Below are 19,477 nucleotides of genomic sequence, written 5' to 3'. Positions count from 1 at the left end.
TAAGAATTAAGTGTAGAATCGATTAGATCTAGAATTATGATTTAAGATCTAATGACATTGTATAAAATATGGGAGCATGGGTTATCTCTAATCAGGTCCTCTAAATTGGGTTAGATCTAAGGTTAGAATCAAAGAGTTAATGGATCATATAGAGAAATTGATTAAATCTAACCAAATGTTGAATTAGATTAATTAGAATTTTTTTAGAACTAATACAATAGTTGTAGATGGTCAAGTTCATATCTTTGATTAGACCAAATGGACATTGATTGTGGCTCAGTGGTTGAATCCGAATCATTAGGCTGGTCAAATCGAAACTAATTAACCAATTGGTGTCTAAGGTAAGTTTGGCATTTTGACTGATGATTTTTAATTGAGAGTGGCTTACCTAATCATTTTGATGGTGTTTAAAGCAAGCTTAGCATACCCTCCCACTGATCTCACTTATCCAATCAATTTAGTGGATTATATCTTGATTAGATCACTAAGTGATTCGAGTTGACCCATGCCATTAAGATTGATCAGTGTGACTGATCTAAGTGCCATTTCAACCAGTATGACTCTAATCTAATTCAATGACTTGGTGAAGTCAGTGGAAGGATTGTGGTTTACTGGTTGATCTCTTTTCTTCTCTGAATTCATAAATTAAATCTTCTAAATTATTAGATCTCTAAAATGAGATAGTTATGGTGATAACTAAATCATAGCCTCTCATTAAGTTAGGTGATAATGGATCCATTAGTATGATTAATCATTGAAGGCCCAAAGGCTTGGTGCTTATCTGCTATTGAAATTATTATTCATAATATAATGACTCAGCTGAGTCTCTCTGGTGAGTGGTCAAGTTGGCCGGCCAAAGTCAGGCCTGATCATTCAGTCGTTAGATTCCTGAGAATGATCATGCTAATGGTTGGACCTAACCAGGGCTAGTAGAGAAGATCAAAGTTAACTAAAAAGTTACCTGGGATTAAATCAATTACTAAAAATTATTTGATGAAATAATTGATTAAAGAACCCACCCATAGATGTACATGGGTGAGCAGGCTAAAGTCGAGCTCATGTGCAACTGTGTGGATTCTAGTACCCGTTAAGGAATTAGAGTAATTCCTCAAATTAGAGGTAGAGACTACCAATTTGACTAAAATAGTGCAAGAACTTTTAGATTAAAGTTCAAGTTTTTAGGCTTAATCAATTCATAAACATAGAGATCCATAATCATATATAGGATCCATTCATGCTCTAGAACTATTTGCGACTTTTGATACCATCTATCGAAGTTGGATCCTATAAATAAATCACTATCAAATAGTGAATGGAGCAACGAACATCTAGCTACAACTAAAAGGAAAACACAAGATCCAGCACCTGATGTTTCTACGTCTAACACACATGTGCGATCAAAGGCATCTATCAGAAGTGGCCAAATGATCATATCACTATGTGGTATTTTTGAGAGCAGCGAAGAACATAAATTTAGTTGTAAATTCGATGATGCTTAGTGGGAAGAAATCCTTCATATGTTGAAGGAGTCTTTTTGCACTTCTGAAGATGTGTCTTCAGTGGGGCAACAATCCTTTAAGAAAAAAAAAATGGTGCAAAAAAATTATACTTGGGTTGAGGAGTCCGAACTGACAAAAAAGTCTAAGGTTAACCTAGTTTAGCAGAATCTCTTGATCCAAACAAGCTAAAGAAGAGAAATTAATAAAGAATTATTGGATAAAGTACTTATATGATAATACCTTATGATTTTTCTATCTATGACACTACTATCTGGATATTGGAGATCGAAAGTCCATGCAAATTTTTGTGATGACTTTAGATTAGTAGAAAGATTGAAAATAGCAAAAGATTTCTGAATGTTGGAGCGGAAGTTATGTTTCAGTTCTGGCTTTAAGAATTCTTAAGCAAGTTTTTGATTTTAATAATGTCATTTTCGATGATTGTCACCATTGTCCATTTTAATGACTGTAATTTTTGTAGAATTTCTAGCCAAGGATGGATTTACATTGTCAACATAGAATGATTTTTGTGATATCATTATAGATGATGTCAAAATCATGGTGGATAACTCAGAAATAATATTTACACGTCTGTTAGTGTAATGTACACATCACACAAATATCCTAAAGTGGATAATGTCACAAAAGCCTGTCTTTGGCAACTTGAGGTCGGTCATATAAATATGAATAGGATCAACAGAAGATAATTTTCAAAGTCAATGATTGTGAATCATTATCAATCTATCAATCCTATCTCCTTAGTAAGATGATCAAGTCATCTTTTGCTAGAAAAGATGAATGAACCAATGATGTTCTGAGTCTAATACATACTAATGTATTAGATCTACGAACATATTTATCATAAATTTAGATTATAAAAATGTTCAAATAATTTCTTAATAAGGTAGAGAAACAAACTAGAAAAAGTATTGAAACTCTTCGATTAAGCAAGGAGGAGAATATTTTTCTGGTGAGTTTTGACATATCTAGAAGAGAATAGGATTCTCTCTTATTAGAATCGACTTTGTTAGATATAGTTTGATCTATGATGGGATTTATAAGTTTGCCAGTCTTCTTTTAGAGTTATGCTCTTGAGATTACTTATCATGTTCTCTACTAGATTCCAAATTAATCAGTTGCAAAGACTCTATATGAGATATGGACTAGGCGTAAGTCGATACTCTCTTACCTTAGGATTTGAGAGTATTTATTTTATGTCAAACATTTACAATCGATGAGCTTGGATTCTGGTCTTATATATATTATTTTGTAGGTTAACCCCAAAGAATCTAGGGGATATTACTTCTACCTTACTAAAGAATAAGAGTTGTTCGGCATTTCTTTTAGAAAAGGAGTATCTTGGTGAAGGAACTGATGCTTCTAATATAGAATTTGTAAAGTTTGACAGGTAGAAGAACTGACACAATCTAGTGAATTCATAGAACTGGATTTGATTAGATCAAACCCAGAACCCGTTGTAGAGGCACCATTAAAAAAATTCGGTAACATACCACATCTGTCAGATAGATACTTCGGTTGCTAGTTCTGAGATGTGATCCTATTGAACTCGATGAAAATAATAAGGATCTGATCATTTACATGGATGTCATGTAAAGGTCCAACTCTGATTAGTGGCTTGAAGCCATAAAGTTCAAAATGAAATCCATAATGGTCAATGATGTATGGACACTCATTGATCCATCCAAAAAGATAAAGTCCATAGGGTGTAAGTGGATCTTCAATAGGATCAGAGGGTGCAGACGAGAAGGTGGAGACCTATAAAGTCTATTTGATTGCCTAAGGATATCATCAATATTATAGTATTGACTATAACGAGATATTTTTCTCCTATGTTAATGCTAAATATTTTCGAGTTAGAACATGCATTTTGACAAGTGATCAAAACACATGGTTTCGTTGAGAACAAAGATGAACCCTACAAATATAATTAGATTAATAGTTTTGTGAGTGTATTTCTTATTTTATATGTGAATAAAATTTTTTTAATTGAGAATGATATTCCTTACATTACAAGAAATAAAGATTTTGCTATTATCATTGTTCTCCATAAAGGACTTGGAAAAAATATTCCTCATCCTTGGGATGAAGATCTATAGAGATAGATCTAAGAGCCTGCTTAGATTATCCCATTCTATATACATAGAATATTTAAGAGTAGAATTTATTCTATCATGTACACCATATATGAGACTGGATATGGTCTACTTACTAAGGGTAGTGAGTGGATACATGTAAGATCTGGATGAGAATCACTGGAAGGTCATCCTTAAGTATTTAAGAAATACTAAAGATCGATGACTCGATTATGGAGATCTGATTTAAAACTTGTGAAATTTGACTTCAATTTTTAGTTAGATATAATAATAGCAAGAATGTATTGGAATACATCCTTACCCTAAATGATGGAGCAATCTGCTGGAAAAGTTCCAAGCAGAAAATTATAGCCAATTCAATTTGTGAGACAGAATGCATTGCAGTATCCGATGCTTGCAAGAAAGCTATGTGATTGTACAGACTCACTGGCAAGCTAGGAGTGGCACCCTTCAATGATGGTTCTATTGTATTGTATAGCATCGGAGCCATATCTCATGCCAAAGAGTCGAGGTCCCATTAGCTTATCAAGTATTTTGCATCGCTACCACCTTATTCAAAAAATCTAAGGTGACGTCGAACTTTAAAAGATTAACAAAAAGGAGAATCTGATCAATCCATTTACTAAAGCTTCGATATCTTGGAGTTTTGAGATGATAAATTAAAGATGAGAATATGATATTATACTGATTAGCTTTAGTCCAAGTGGGAGTTGTTGGGAATTGTGTCCTAAAACCAATCATTTGATGATTATACTAATTATAAATATATATAAATTAATCAATAATAAAAATTATTTGGCTTTTTTTATCACAAGATTACATCTTCCAACGAACTCTTGTGTTATGATGAAATCTTTAGGATTACTTTGATTGATAAAGAAGGATTTATCGCATAGTCCTTAAACTGGTTCGCGACCAAATGATACGCTATTATTAGAATGATAGTGATATCAAGTGTAGGTCATTGTGTATCATATGCATTGGTTGTCCTCATAACCAAATAGTATGGACACACTGGTATGGCATGCAGGTGAGATATAGGAGTACATCATCACTGAATGTGACCAATTGCAGAGCACTTTGCTGTCAAGAGTGGATCGCAAAGGGTATGGGTATGTGTCCCTCCGACCTGAGATCACGATGGTGACTTGCAAGCAATTTACTGTATTTTGGTGTCGGACTATCTAAATTTTTAATTTAGTAACTGAAGGTTTCTGGGTGCAGCAAGTACTTGTCAAGTTGGTATGTGAGTCAAGATGAGATTGACCCCTCCGAATTAGTAGGAGTTAATGTATCAATATATTTTAATTTAGCAAAACCTGAGCTTAGATAATTCATGTGATGGATTTGAAAGATTAAAATATAATATGGATGACTTATCTAGGGTTGACAGTTAAACCCTAGGTTATTCTTGAGTATTAGGGTCAAAGAGATGAATTATCTGATAACCATATGTCAGTAGGTTCTTGAATATTGCTTCATCATCATTCAACTTATCCGGATGTTGGGTCCCACTACTAGATAGTTATATTGATTGATTCAGAAATCTATTCCTGTGCTATCGATTTAGATTCAAACCTACGAGGTCACACTCAAAAAAAATTTCTGACTGATCATGAGGCTGGTCAATAATTGAGAATCATTCAAAGATTTAATCATCAATTCGATTGATAGTTAACCTTATGCAAAAGTTGTAATAAATTTATTCACTGAGTGTTAGTAAATTAATGAAGGATTAATTAGCAATTAGATTGTTGATTAGCTCAATTTGATTGAGCAAAGAGGATTAGATCAAATCTAATTGAATTAGATTCAATTAGGTTTGACCTGATTAGGTAATGAGATGACCTAATCACTAAAGGAGAATTGTCTCTAATTTGATCAGAACTTTGGTTCAATCAATTTTTAATTTGATTGAAATTTGATTAAAAAATAATGAACCTAATTAGATTAGATTTTATCTATTTATTTGGGCTTAACCAAATGTGATTTGGTTTAGAGTCAAATAAGGAAACCAAGAGTCCATGAAGTATTGGACTCTTCTTCTATGCACCACAAACTTTCAATGCCATTTCTCATCATGCTCAAAAGAGTTTCGCGTGATGTTTTCTCCACACAAAAGGGTCTTCAGCCCTCCCTTTCTCACGTCCAAAAGTAGATATGATCTGGTATTTTATGGTAGGTTTAAATTTGATTTGAATGTGTTACCATATTGGATAAGGTTTGATTTTATCTATAAAACATTGCCACCCACTTCCTTTATTCTCTTTCTTTTGTGCGATAAAAGGAGGAAGTTTTCAATGTGGAAAATCAGATGGAGATCTGATTTACCATGAAAATACTTTGGTTGGGCATCCCATATATTTTTTGGCATGGAATTATGAGAGAGGGGCGACATCACAAGGAAGAGTCCAAACATTGTTGGACTCTTCACCCTAGCCTCCTTACATGCCAAAATAAAAGGGGTTCATATTTCTTTTTGTGCGTGTAAGAAAGACCAGAGAGAGGTCTCCACGGTGAGGAGGCTTTGGGTGTGGTTCCATGGTGTGAAAAATAGAGGAGAGTCCTCTTCTCTTGGATGTCCTTCTTCAACTTCTGAAAAAATTCAAGAGATTTGAAAAAAAGATCTAGATCAACCAATAAGATGAACTTCGTGCGAGCTAGCACTCTCGAGAAGATCGATTAGATTGAAGCTTCGAGTGGACTTTCTATAGAGGTTGAATACTTGTGTAATTACAAGCAACCAACGAGGATCCTCTTTACCACATCTCTCAACTACGGCGATCGTCGATCTATACTCAGGTATCGAATTTTAAACTCAGATAGATATAAATTTGATCTACTGCTCACATGTATGCATGCGGATTTTATCTTCTGTTCTTTTTAGATTTTATATGCAACATATTATATCATAGATCCTAGAGTAGATTGATTTGATGATTAGATTATATGTATGTCAGGTTAATATGATGAATCTAGTTGCTTTCCACTATATTTTATTTCAAAAATTTTTAAAATATATGCATGAAATCACCTACATTTTCTAATAGCAACGAGCTTCAAAACTTAAAGAACCCATTCATATTGCACCAATACACGCATCTCCTCCTTTACCTTGCAGATCTAGTAGGATTTTTCATCCTCCTGATAGATACATGGGTATCATAACAGAGGATATGGAGGAAATATTCTTCATGGAAAATGAGGTTCATGTTTATGACCCCAAGATCTATGATGAGGTGATATCAAATATCGACTCCAAAAAATGATCAGAGACAATGAAGTCAGAGATTGGCTCAATGCACTCAAACTAGATCTGGCCTTAGTGGATCCATCAGAAGGTATTGTATCTATCGGGTGTAAATGAATTTACAAAAAAAAGATAGGTTCGGATGGAAAAGTAGAGGCCTTTAAGACAAGGCTCGTAGCAAAAGATTATATTAGTCAACGCGAGGGTATTGACTATTAGGATACCTTTTTGCCAGTGGCCATGCTAAAATCTATTTGAACATTGCTTGCTATTGCAGCATCTCATAATTATGAGATATGATAGATGGATGTGAAAACTATTTTTTCGAATGAATATCTTGAGAAAGATATCTTCATGGAGCAGTCTTTGAGTTTCACTTCTGGTGATGGAGACCATAAAGTTTGCAAACTGCAAAGATCCATTTATGGACTTAAGCAAGCATCTCAGAGTTGGAATACTCATTTTAATAATATCATCAAATTATTTAATTTCATCAAGAATGAAGAGAAACCATGTGTGTTCAAAAAGGTCAGTGAGAATTTTATCACTTTCTTCGTACTATACATAGATGACATACTCTTGATGGAGAATGATGTTCCCATGCTGACATCAATCAAGTTATGATTCTCTATGAAATTCCCCATAAAGGACCTTAGAGAAGCATCCTTTATTTTAGGGATTAAGGTCTATAGAGATAGATCTAAAAAGATGCTAGAACTTTCACAAAAGATGTACATAGAGGAGGTGCTGAAGAGATTTGGTATGAAAAACTCCAAGAGGAGACTTGTGCCCTTTAGGCATGGAATTCATCTCTCCAAAAAAATATGCCCAACACATCGAAAGAGATAGAACGTATGAGCAAGATCCCTTATGCTTCGGCTATAGAGAGCCTCATGTACGCCATACTATGTACATGACTTGAAATAGCCCATACTATGAGTGTCACGAATATATATCAGTTTAATCCAGATGAAGAGTACTAGACATCTGTAAAATATATCTTTAAGTACTTGAGAAGAACTAAGGATATATTTCTGATCTTTGGAGGTGGAGAATTAAGAGCACAGGGATATACTGATTCAAATTTCATGTCTGACATTGATGATCGAAAGTCGACATTAAGCAGTATATTCTTATGCAATGGTGGTACTGTGAGCTGGAAGAGTTTTAAGCAGTCTGTCATAATGGATTCCACCATAGAAGCAAAGTACATCATCACATCAAAAGCTATGATGGAGGTATTTTGGTTCAAGAAGTTTGTTGCAGAATTGGATGTAATGACATCAAATGCTATTCCCCTCTATTGCGACAATAATGGTGCCATAGTGCTTGCTAAGGAGCTGAGGTCTCATCAGAAGTTCAAGCACATCAAGCGATGATTCCACTTGATCTGTAATTATCTCAAGAAGAAATACATCGAGGTACTGAGAGTAAACACTCTGAACAACATGGCTGACTCACTGATGAAGCAACTGAGCTAACAAAAGATCGAAGTCTATCTTAAGAAGATAGGACTTAGCACTACTACAGAAAAGATCTATGGCACAGTTTACTACTGCAGTCGTTTGAAAATCATTATCATAGAGTCTACGGCAACAGTTATATAACCACGATCATAGTTTGACCTATAGTAGCGGTTATTGGTAATCACTGCCACAAGTTACATATAGCAGTGGTTATTGGATAACCGCTGTCGTAGTTCAAAGCTATGGTAGCGATTATACATAATTGCTGCCATACATTTGAGATAATCAACCGCTGTGATAGGTTTGATTTATGAAAGTGGTTATGCATAACCACTATCATAGATTTGACCTGTGGCAGTAGTTATACATAACTGCCATCATAGGTTTGAACTATGGCAGTGCTTAAAACAGTGGTTTTGTGCAACCATTGCTATATAGGTAGAATATAATTTTTTTCATATTTTTCTTTGAATATGGCATACTTTAAAATTAAAAGCCCATCTTCACCATTCATTATCTAAATAATTATCATTAGAATATCATCATAAAAGATCACCTCGATCCAATAGTCTTAGCTATGTCAATCAATAAAATTTGATTTCGACGGTTACAATCGACTGCATAATGATCTGATAGATAAAGATCACTGATGGATCTAAAAACTTATAATGATGATCTTGATAATGTTTATAGCATACTATCAAAATTTTACTTCAATCGAACATCATTATCATGGTCAATTTAGCATGGGATGCTTTGAACTGTTAAATAAAAAATGAGTGATCAAAAGGCCAAACAACATCCGATTGTAAGATGATTTTTTAGATAAATAATCTTTGCTACTACTTTACTCATTTGTATGGTGGTGATTGAAAGAATAATTTATCTTTTAGACTAATGTAATTGATATTAATTTATTAATAAAATAGATATTTTTGATTCATTATATACTGCATCTTATTTTTTTAAGATTATAATGAATCTCATAGGTTTGGATAATGATTTTAGAATCATGATGAGATCATATCAGTGTGACCTAAATTCTTGATAGCCATGACCTAAAATATTTCTAGTCGTTGGTCCATTGAGTCGGGAATCAATGATATCAGTAAGCGGCAAGTCCTATGTATGCTCAGAGATGAGGGTAGTTGATCTCACAACCACTTATGTAGTGACACTAATACAAGGATATAAGTATTCATTAGAGAATGAGTACACTGAATAGACCTACGAGAGAACATCAGATGGAGTCTTATTTATATATCAATTGATGATTCTCTAGTGGGAGTTGTGTAAGTGATCCTTTGACCTGAGATCACCGTGGTACCTTATGTACATGGATCCATATTTTGGTTCACTTCCTAACTTAATTCTCTGATCTTTGTATGGGGTGTTCTGGATGTGGTAAAATATACATGGAGGTTGTGAGTGATCAATAAAGGATCAGTCACTCCTAATAAGGAGAGCGAACATCCTATGTGATCTCATAGATCGATGATTCTGAAAGTCTATGGCCAAAATAGGATGATAATTAGAAAAATATTTCTAATATATCATCAACTGAATTATTACCATCAGATCGAGATACATAAAGATAAGTGGTTGGGTTTACATGTTTTCATGCCCACAGTTCATCTGGGATGTTATTTAACTGAAAGATTGAATAACATGGTAACTTGCCACTGAAGGATATTTTGATAATTTTTTATCAAAATTTTAAATCTTTTAGATAGTTATGATATATTGCTAGACATTAATCTCAATTTTTGAACTCATCAGAATTAAAAGAGTTTAATTCTGAAATCAATTAGGAAGAGTTCTAGTTGATTGAGACTCTTCGGGTGACCTAATCTAATCGGATTAGGGTTACATCAAAAGTTTAGATCTACTGCTGGCTAGATTTAAAATTCAATGGGTCATACACTTTGAGATTTGGTCTTGGTCTAATTTAATTAGAGTTTAATATAAATTCTATGGGTTAATTAGATATGCTAGCATATTGTATTAACCCAAGTTCCTAAATTGATTTAGATCAAAGTGTTTGAGCTAACCTAGACCAGTTGTCTTTGACCTAATGGGATTGGGTCTATCTTGATTGGATTGTTATCTAACATTAAACATTTTCAAGTGGAGAAGGACTCCTCTGTGCCTACCAGAAGCCATGCCAAAAATAAATTGCCGCCCTACTCATTTTAGCATGTGAAGATGAAGAGTCCTTCTTCATGAAGACTCTTATCTTAACACATTGCCCTAATTTCTCAACCTAATCTTTTATGATTTAATACCAATTAAAGATGAGATTTTTATGGCACATAGAAGAGGAAGAGTCCTTCTATGTGAAATTCTCTAGCATCATAATTCTACATGGTGAATTTATTCACCATATGAGAAAGTGGAGTGCTAAAGGTTTGCGCCCCTTGGTCCCATGACACGTCTCTTGGTCCCTTATATATATGGGACATCCCACATAGCCTAGATACTAAGAATTTGGATGAAAACTAGAGATAAGAGGTGTGAGAATTAGTGAAAAAATTCTAAAAAAAATTTGAGAACAAGGCAAGGAGAAATTGAGTGGCAAAAGTTGTAAGAAGGGTGGTAAGAGAATTAGCAAGTGTTGCTAGTGTGCCCTAGGATTTGATTTTTTCATATGTTGGAGCCAAAAATCAAATCCTAGATTATGAGACATCTGAAGAGTATCTTCTTGGAGTGATCTTGATGGTAAGTTTGGAAGCAACTGGGCTTTGGTGCAACCGTTCTTTGAGTTTGAAGCAGGCAGTGTTCTTGAGAAGACAAGGCTGCGACAGTGCACCGGTTAAGGATCTTAGCCAACTTTCGTGTGGATCATCATTGAAGAACTTCTACATTGGAGTCTCATGGAGATCATCAATGTGTCACTTTTTTATTTTGATAAAAATATAAAATTCTATCTCTTTTGCATACTTGTTTTGTTTTGATCGATTTCAGCAAGGTGATTCTAGGATTTGGGTTCGGCTCAATAGTTTTAATAGTTAAAGCTGTTGATTTGTTTGGTTTTAAAATTTTAAAATCATTTTTGACTATGTGACCGAAATCCAACGGTGGTATCAGAGTCACCCTTATCTGATATGATCAAACAAGTATAAAGTAGTAGCATAGAATTATTCTTGTTCATATATTATCAAGAATATTACTTCAATTTTTAGCATCAATCTTTAAAATCAAAAAAATATTTTTGACTTTATATTATCATGGTAGTGTGATGCTTAAATCGATACATGGTTAAGGATGTTTTGCATGCCTAATATGATTAGGGGTTGCCTTATTATTTCAATTTTGCTTGTCATATGTTATGACTTGAATTGTATCCTTATATGATTTTTGGCATAATTATATGATTGCTATTGTGATTTGTGATTACATGTTGAATTGCATAATATGTAAAGTACATTTTATATAGCTGTAGTTAGGATGTGTCGAGACCAGTTCTAAAATCTTTTTAAAAATTATTGGGTATAAAATATCCCCAATCGAAGTTTGTAAAAGACCGATCCTTCCAGGATTTTTTCGACTTCCGACCTTGTGCGGCATCTTCCTGAACTCCCTCGACTGTCCGAACTTCCACAATACCATCCGGACTTCTCCGACAATGAGCTTCTCCATTCATCTACTGGGCCACTCCAAATGCTTTTTGGGCTTCACTATCAGTCGATTTTTTACAGTGATCAACCATTCTCCGAATCTCTTTCAGACTTCTTCCGACCATGGACGACCCTACTCCGAACTTCTTCCGGACTTCGTCAATATCTGAGCTTCTCCGACAACAAGATTTCTACAGTAACCAGACTCCATCCAAGTTTCTACGGTAGTCGACCGCCTTTCGGATTCCACCCGAGCTCCTGCGAGAGCCAAACTTCTACCGCAAGCACTCCACTCCGAACTCCTACTGCAGGTGGTCTACTCCGGATATCTACTATAAGTAAATTTCATTCGAGCCTCTACTATAAATAAATTTCTTTCGAACTTCTATTACAGGTAGACTTCAGCCGAGCTTCTTCGTAGCCGGATCCCAGACGAGTTTCTACAATGGGGCAGGCTCCACTAGCCAGGTCACTACTCCGAACTTCCATGACAACCGATCTTCGACCGAGCTTCTACAATAAGCGACCTCCTTTCAACCTTCTGCGAAAATCAGACTCCATCCGAACCTCCATAGCGGATGGATTCAGGATGAGCTTCTACAACAAACGAGTTCCAGCAGTTGGATTTCTACAACGGTCGATCACCTCCGGTGTCTGTCGAACCTCCCCAGCCATCAACCTTCAATAGCATCAATCGGACTTCAACAACACCATCCAGACTTCCATAGGATCCCCAGACTCCTCCAGCAGATGAACCTCCCAACACCATTCGAAGTCCACCGCCGGCTGACCCTCTGCCAGATTCTTCATGAAACCGAACTTCTCCGGTGGATAATCTTCAGACGAGCTTCCATATCAAGAAAATTTCAGATGGACTTCTCTAGCAATCGGACTCCTACCGGACTTCACCAACAGAAAGTCTCCATCCGAGCTTCTACAGCAGATGACTCCCGTCTGTAGCATCAGCGCCTGAGGCATCCGACAACAGTAGACTCGTCAGCAACTTCAAAAACATCCGAGCTTCTCCTAGATCGACCGGATAGAGAGCCATTCCGCTCCATCAGACATCCCAGCTGAGCTCCAGCTGACAGATCCGAACTCTCTGGCAAGTCATGACAATGGCCACTACCCTACTCTACTCTCTGCAATGGATTCTGCGTGGCTCCACCACCCTCTGGCAAGTCGCGACAACGGACACCACTCCACTCTCCAGGCTCCACCACTCTCTGGCAAGTCACGACAACAGATACCACTCCACTCTCCATAACAAACTCCACGTGACCCTGAATGGCCCCTGACGCCACTACTCTCCGTAACAAACTCTGCGCGGCTCTGAACGGTCCACTACCAGGCGGTTACAGACATCGCTATCAATCAGTTACGCTCTTTATCTATAAAAAAGGACCCCCAGATACGTTCTTCTCTAAGCTCAAAACTCTATCTCGAAACTCTACTAAAATTCCCACTCGAGCACTCCATTTTTGTTGAAGCAGAGTACTGACTTGAGCATCGGAGGGTCTTGCTGGAGTACCCCCAACTCCGGTTTAGACTTCCCTTGCAGGTCCCAGCAGCGGCCGCGGTCATCCCAGCTCCAGCTTCTCCGACTTCGATGGAATTCTACACCAACAGAATTGGCACTAGAGGAAGGGCTCGTGTCTTCGCAGTACCCTTGTTCTTAAAGGAGTTCTCAACGGGACTGTCTCTGATTATCTTCTCTGACATCCTCTTCTCCTTCTCCTACTAGATCTCCACCTGATGCCTCCCTGAAAGGTATCCACCAGGTGATCCACAGCCTCCATGGCCAGATCTCAGGCTCTGACCTTGCCTCCAATTTTTCAGGCTCCTCCTCCTCCTCCGACAATGACGGCCGGCATGGAGCAGTTTGACCTGCTGGTTCAGCAGGTCAGAGGCCTCACCGAAGCAGTGCAGGCCATGCAGCAGCAGTAGCAACAGCCGCAGGCATTAGTGCGATTGGAAAGAGCATTGTCGGAGTTTCAAAATTCGACAGTAGGGCGGGCCACTTGGGTGAGTCGCCTTGTCTTCCCTGAAAAGGAGAATCTGAGGGTGGAGAGCCCTCAATTTAATCACGATTCCACTCCCAGAGGAACCCTACCTCTATTCTGCCAGAAGACCCTCGAGACTCGCAGCTGAGAGGACCTCCTGGATCAAAGGCTCCAAGAGATGAACCGACGGATCGAAGAGCTCTACCATGCTCCCCCTACTTATGGTGAGGACATCTGTACTGACCCTCCTTTCTCTCAACTGATCATGCAGGAACCGATCCCGTCAAACTTCAAGCTCCCCCAATTTGAAAGCTACGACGGGACCTCGGATCCGATTGACCATCTGGAGGCCTTTCGGATAATGATGCTGCTCCATGGCACGCCAGACGCCATCCTGTGCCGAGCTTTCCCATCTACCTTGAAGGGAGCAGCAAGGAACTGGTACTCAGCACTGAAGCCAGGTACTATCTTCTCCTTTGATAAGATGAGCCACCAGTTTGTGACTCATTTTGTTAGCAGCCGGCATCCCCGGAGAGGTTCGAAGTCCCTTATCAACATCAAGCAAAAGGAGGGAGAATCCATCCGAGCTTACGTCAACCATGTTAACGTCGTTGCATTGGAGGTCCAAAACTTGGACCAATCGATCGCGATAGCCGCCCTGAAGGGCGGTCTTCAAAAGAACAATCTTCTATTTTCTCTGGAAAAGAAATATCCCAGGGACTTTGCTGATTTGCTGGCTCAGGTCGAAGGATATGTCCGAGCAGAAGAAGCCTTCAAGATGAAGGACGAGGAGGCCGTGAAGGAGCGGCAGGCGGGAGACTCTAGCAAGCCCGCAGTTGAAAAAGGGTCGAGTGAAGCTCGGCCATGTTCTCGAACTTCCTCCGGACACAAGCGTGTCCAGACTCCTCCCCGGGCTCGTAGGTAGAGAAGCCCAGACCACAGAGTTCGGTGGAGCTCTCCCCTAGGAAGATTCCACAGCTACGCCCCTCTCAACACATCAAAAACTCAAGTGCTGATGGAGATTAGAGAGCAGCTACCAAGGTCAGAAAGGATGTGCACACACCCCGAAAAGCACAATCCTAACAAGTTTTGTCTCTATCATCGTGACCACGGCCACGACATGGAGGAGTATATTCAGCTTCGAGATGAGATCGAGGAGCTCATTAGATGAGGTCGGCTCGACAGATTCATTCGATGCCAACCTGAAGGTAGGGAAGATCGGCCTAGGGCCCTGCCGCACTCGGAGCCACCAAGGAGGGAGGAGCAGCCTGAAGATTGGCCTCCGATTGGGATTATCAACTCCATCTCAAGAGGACCCCGACGGGGAGCAGACCTTCCACGGCTATAGGATTCGAAAAATCTACGGATGTATTACCAATAACTTTGTCTTAAATAAAAGTTTCATATTTGCATATTTTTTTTTCTTTTACCAATGACAGGAAGTAACCCCCTCATACAATCGAAGTTAAGCATGTTAGGAACAAGAAAAAAATCTCATCCTAACATGAGCAAAGTCGAAGGTCCGATTACTTAAAGACCGGATAGGGGGAGAGGCCCTCGCAACGGTCCTTATGTGCCTCCATAGCCTTGTTAGGAACAGGAGGAGAACCTCATCCTAACATGAGCAAAGTCGAAGGCCCGGTTACTTAAAAACCAGATGGAGGGAGAGGCCCTCGCAACGGCCCTTATGTGCCCCCACAGTCTTGTTAGGAACAGGAGGAGAACCTCATCCTAATATGAGCAAAGTCGAAGGCTCGGTTACTTAAAGACCAGATAGGAGGAGAGGCCCTCGCAATGGTCTTTATGTGCCTCCGCAGCCTTGTTAGGAACAGGAGGAGAACCTCGTCCTAACGTGAGCAAAGTCAAAGGTCCGGTTACTTAAAGACCGGATGGGAGGAGAGGCTCTCGCAACGGCCCTTATGTGCCCCCACAGCCTTGTTAGGAACAGGAGGAGAACCTCATCCTAACATGAGCAAAGTCGAAGGCCCGGTTACTTAAAAATTGGATGGGGGGAGAGGCCCTTGCAGCGGCCCTTACGTGCCCCCACAGTCCTGTTAGGAACAGAAGGAGAACCTCATCCTAACATGAGCTGAAATTGACTGTCGAGAATAAGAGGACAACCTTATCCTGACACAAACAAAGATCCAGTCGATCAAGATCAAACGAGGAGGAAAGCCTCCTCAACGGCTCTTTTATGCTCTCACGACCCCGTTAAGAGCAGAGAAAAAATCCTCACTCAAACAAAAAAAAAAGGGGAGATGCAAAGGGAAAGCGACGAACTACACCAACGATAAGTGAAAAACAAACTACACCAAAGACACAAGGGACCTCGTCTCAATGAGGAAGGATACTCCAATAAAAAATCCTCAGTCGCTAAGAGGGAACTCGACACAGGCCGAGGAGAAATCGACTTCCTCAAAGTAACGAGAAGTTCGGATCCCCAAGCTCGAGCATCGAAAGGAAGTGTCAAACTCAAATGGCCTCGAAAAGACCTACGGTCATGAACAAAAAAGGTAAATCAATACGACGACGATCGAAAACCTTCAAACAACATCGGCATCGAACAAGATGAAAGATAAAAGAAGTTCGGTAAACAACGACTCAAAGCAAGAATAGGCGAGAAATTACAAACAACACCGACGCCAAACAAGACGGAAGACAAAAGAAGTTCGGTAAACGACAACTTAATACAAGAATAGACAAGGTAATGAAAAATTTCTTTTTCATTTCATTTGTGAAGTGTACATTACAAAGCCTTGAAGACCAAAAAAGAGAAACGATAAGAAAAGAAAAAGAATACATAGAAGGATGAAAGATAAAAAAAAAGGGGGGCTCTAAGGAAGCCCAGCTTCTTCTGACTTCGAGCTTTCGGTTTTGGTCCTTATTAGGGATTGCTTTAAGTTTTTGACTTCTTCTTCTAGTTCCATCTTTCTCAGCAGCATATCCCGGTACATCTGGTGGAACTGCCGGCTCTCGCCCTCCGACTCTCGAAGTCTCTTCCTCAGGATCTCAGACTCCGCTTCAGCATCTTTGACCGCCTGCTGCTCGTGGACCAGCTGAATCTTCAGCCACTGCAGTTTGGCCTCTTCCTGCCCAAGGGCCACAGACAGTTCTACCATGGTCCCCCTCAAGGAGTGGAGCTCGTCAGAGCCTTGTGCAGAGGCAAGCTGGACTCTCTCAGACAACTGCCTCCGAAGGCGGGCAACTTCGTCAGTCACCGTCTGGAGCTTCCTACGGTAGTCCTCTACTTGCCCGCTCCAGCCAACTCGGTAGGCGTTGTAATTCACCTCAGCATCCTGCAACTGCTTTTGAAGGTCGGAGAACTTCTTTGACCAGTCTCGATCGCGGTCGGCTTGGATTGTGAGCCAGGATGAGCTCCCTTCCAACAGGCCGATCTTTTCCCGTGCGGCTGCCAGCTCGACTTCAAGGGAGCTGATCTTGGAAGCCTGAGTCCAAGATCGATCGCTGGCACATTTTCGGAGTTCCTCAAGTGCCATCACGAAGTCAGCCTTCCTCTGGGTATAGTCCATGAGACCCTTTTTGTGGAGGTCCTGAAAGCGAATAGCCTCCGCAGTGACTTCCGAATGGCTCTTCCTCAGTCGGTGAAGTTCATCTTCCAGCTTCTTGGATTTCTTCGTTAACTGACGAACTTCCCTTCGGAGGTCTCGAATCATCAACTTTAGAGGAATCCCCTCTGGCAGGGGAAGAGCTTCGGCAGGACACTATCGTTGGAAGACAAGAGCACCATGACTCAAATTAGTGCAAGAAGATAAAAAAGAAGGAAAAGAATACAGAAGAAAAAAGGGGATTCTATGTAAAGAAGAATCCAATTTCATTGATTAAATAATTTTCAAGTACAAGAGAATGAAGAAAAGACATCACAAAGAAAAAATATAAAACTAGAGGTTTCGAATCTCTGGGGCAGAAGTGAAGGGGCTCGGCATCTCCGGAAGATCGGCAGCGGCGGCCGCAGCGGTCGACAAGGTCCCGGCTGGAGGAGGACCGGCAGCGGCTTCGGAAGGTCCGGCTTCATCATCAGACAACTTGTCTAGGAAGTCGAGGTCCAGTTCTTAAAACCTTCCGGCCACCTTCTCTTGGCAGAGTTCGAAACCCTTGATGAAGGCATCCTGGCCGAACTGGACCTGTAGATCCTCCATCTCGGAGGAGGCCTTGAACTCCTCCACTGCTTGGGCCCCTGCCTCCGAGACCAGGGACAGGATCCATACTTTCAGCTCGAAAACCTGCGCCTTCAATTCGGAGACCTCGGCCTCAGCTTCTTTCTCTCCTCCTCCAAGGCGGTCCTCAGATCGGATGAGGTTTGTCCCTCCTTTTCTAGCACCTCCTGGAGACTTAGGACCTCGACGATCTTCTCCTCGAGGCGGGCGGCCTCAGCCAGGCGACCTTCCTCCTCCCGAGCTGCCTCCCTCTTGGTGATCTTCATCACCTCGACGTTGGTGATAAGCTGGTGTCCAATCTGCAAGAGAGGCCGGGGAGTCAATATAAAGGTTAAGGAATAAATTAAGTAAAGAAGCAAGAAGGAGAAAAAAGTGAATTAACCTACTTCAAGAAAAGATCCCAGAGAGTCCCAAACCCGCAGCTCAGGATCCGCGAGGACGATCCTCTAGACGACCTCGAGCAGAATGCATCCTTCGACCAGCCTCTTTATTAAATCCCTGTTGTTGAAGGGATTTTCGCCCAGGTCTTCCTCGGAACTGCCGGCCCCCTCAACGGTAGCCTTGCGGCTGCGGCTCTTTCGGGCCAGGGTCTTCTTTCTCCTCCTCCCTTCGGCCCCGGGTGCCCCCTCGGGATGAGCCTCTGGAGCGGGATCCTCGACCGAGGGGCTCCTTGAAAGGGCTCGGGGGACTTCAGGTTCGGCGTCGGAAGGGACGTCGACGGCCACGGCCACCTGTGCAGGTGCGGCCGAGCTTGTCTCTCCTGTCTTGGCTCTCTTTGCCGACCCCGAAGTTGAGGCACCTTTTCTCTTGTGGGTCTTGAGACCCTGAGCTAACCTTCGAGCCATGCCTGCGTCCATGTATGCAATAAAAGAAGATCAGCACGGCTCAGAGATGGAATAAGAGAAAGGAAAAGCAGCAAAAAAAAAAAATGATACCGGTGGGGTTAAGAGGACTCAGGCCGACGTTGAACAAGAGTTGTTCCTTCAGAAGTTTAGAAAGGAGGGGGGCTTGATAGGCCTCAAGCTTTTTGGAAGCTTCGAGGTTGTCCCTTTCTAGGCTAGAAGCCCGACGGATGAAATCCCTCAGAGAGCCCCAAAGGGGTAATCCTAGCTCCAAGGTCGGGCATTGGACAAAGAAGAACCTCTCCTTCCAGTTGTGGATAGAAGAGGGGGTACCTTTCAGCAACCCCTTTCTACCGAACTGGGGGGAGAAGTACCACCAGTCCTTTGCTGAGGGATGATGCTTGAAGGTGTAGAAATTCTTAAACAAAGAAAGAGTCGGCCGAACTTCAGCTAAACTACAAAGAGAAAGAAATCCTATCAAAAATCTAAAGGAGTTCGGCGCTACTAAGAC

Source organism: Elaeis guineensis, chromosome 1 (genome assembly GCF_000442705.2).
Source record: "Elaeis guineensis isolate ETL-2024a chromosome 1, EG11, whole genome shotgun sequence".
NCBI lineage: Eukaryota > Viridiplantae > Streptophyta > Magnoliopsida > Arecales > Arecaceae > Elaeis > Elaeis guineensis.
The sequence above is the reverse complement of the archived record's forward strand: the minus strand, read 5'-3'. Positions refer to the sequence as shown.